The sequence below is a fragment of the Chrysochloris asiatica genome, unplaced genomic scaffold, assembly GCF_000296735.1.
Source record: "Chrysochloris asiatica unplaced genomic scaffold, ChrAsi1.0 scaffold00426, whole genome shotgun sequence".
NCBI classification, from domain to species: domain Eukaryota; kingdom Metazoa; phylum Chordata; class Mammalia; order Afrosoricida; family Chrysochloridae; genus Chrysochloris; species Chrysochloris asiatica.
This window is the reverse complement of record NW_006408944.1, coordinates 393,112-395,353: the sequence shown is the minus strand read 5'-3', so window position 1 is coordinate 395,353 and position 2,242 is coordinate 393,112.

The window sequence follows — 2,242 nt, the reverse complement described above, 5'->3', positions numbered from 1 at the left end:
TTGTTTGATTGTTTCTGTAACACTTTCCTGACTTCTTCCTTATTTTTCTCAACTCCATTGTAAAGTGTTTTGAAATATTTTATAATCATTTTTCTGAATTCTTTCTCAGGCATTTCCAAGGTCTTCCCTCCTTCCAGCATGGAGACGAGGTATACTTCTGGTTCATTTGTCTCAGATATTTTATCTTTTTTCTGTCCAGTGTATATGAGTCAATACTGACTACACAGCACACAGCTACCACAAGCTAATTCATATCCTTCATGAGAACTTAGATCAACCCTGTAAGGCAATTATTATATATATTTTACAGAGGAATTAACTAGAGTACAAGGAAAATAGAGATGCTATAGCTGGAACAGAATAGCCCTGTTGGCAAACTGTTAGATTGCTTGGCTGCTAACTGAAATGTTGGTAGTTTGAACTCACCAGTTGCTCTGCTTGTAAGCATTAAGGCAGTCTGAGTCCATAAAGAACACAATATTGGAAACCTGTGGGATTGTTCTGCTCTGTCTTACAGGAGCCAAAGTCAGAATTGGGCTCAAAGGCAACTTTTTTTTTTTTTTTTTTTGTCAGTAGCTAGAGTAGGAAAATCTAAAGAGAAGAATAGAACATTTTAACATGAATGCCTTTAAAAGAACATGTTTCCTTATCAGTATAAACATATATAAATCCTGATATGCTGCTGTTATATGATGAGCACTGGACTGCTGACTACAAGGTCAAGGGTTCAAACCTACCAGCCACACCTAGGAAATCCAGTACCGGGTGGCTATAGGTTGGAACATATATATACATTTGTTGTTGTTGTTGTTGTTAAGTGACATTGAGTCTCTTCTGACATATAGCCAGCCCATATAAGGTTTCATAGAGCAACTGGTGGTTTTGAAATGCCAGCCTTTTGGTTACCAGTTTAGTGCTTATCTTAAAGCATCAGACCATGTATCCACTACTCCTTTGTCAGTTTGTTTTACTATGGAGGCTTGTTATGATGCTGGAAGCTATGCCTCTGGTATTTTATATACCAGAAGGGTAAACTATGGTGAACAGATTTCACCTGAGCTTCCAGACTAAGACAAGTTAGCTAGAAGGAAAGGTAACTGTTTCTGATTTTTTATCTACTGAAAACCTTATGAATAACAGTGGAATACTGTCAGATAGCACCAGAATAGTGACTACTGAGACATTCTTAATAGCACAAGAATATTGTCAGAAATAGTGCTAGAAGTTAAGCCTCGTTGTTTGCAAGACACTTAGAATGCAACTGAGCAAGGGCAGCCTCCTCAAAGTAGAGTTAACTATGATGACACAAATAGAGTAAAGCTTTCAGGACTTTAACTGGGTGATGGGAAACAACTTAAAGTGACAACAAACAGCTGTAAACATCCATGAATAAGCAGAACATGGAATGCAAAAATCATGAAATTAGGAAAAGTAGAAGTTGTCAAAAATAAAATGGAATTCATAAATATCAATGTCCTAGGTATTAGTGAGATGAAATGGATTGGTATTGGTCATTTTGAATCTGACAATCATATGGTATACTATACCAGAATAGGTCAAATTCATCAAATTGTAGCAATTTTTACTTGCTTCCTTTATCAAACTTCTTTTTTCTTCCCTAGTTGACTTCTGATCATTAAGTCATAACATCTAATTCAAACAGGTACTATCTGAAAATTTGGGTGTTCTTGTGTGTCTTACCCCACTTCATATCAGCTGGATGCTTCACTCTAAGCTCTAGCCCTCTGTGTCTAGGTCAGTGTCTATGGGCTCAGGAATTCCCATTCTTCCCAAATTCCTTATCACCAGCCCTTCCTCTTCTCTTCTCTGGGGAAAAGACCTTCAATTACTCTTACGCAAATTCAAAGTGAAGCTGAAAAGAATGAAAACAAGTCCATGTGAGTCAAAATACAAGCTTGAATATATCCCACCTGAATTTAGAGATCATCTGAAAAAACAGATTTGATACATTAAACACTAAAGACCGAAGACTAGAAGAGTTGTGGATGACACCAAGAACATCATACATGAAGAAAGCAAAACGTCATTAAGAAGAAAAGAAAAAAGGAAAAGGTAAAATGGATGTTAGCAAAGACACTGAAATTTGCTCTCCAGCGTAGAGATGCTAAAGTAAATGAAAGAAATGAGGAAGTAAAAGAGGTAAACAGAAATTTTCAAAGATCAGCATGAGAAGATAAAGTCAAATATTACAACAAAATATGCAAAGATCTGGAATCAGAAA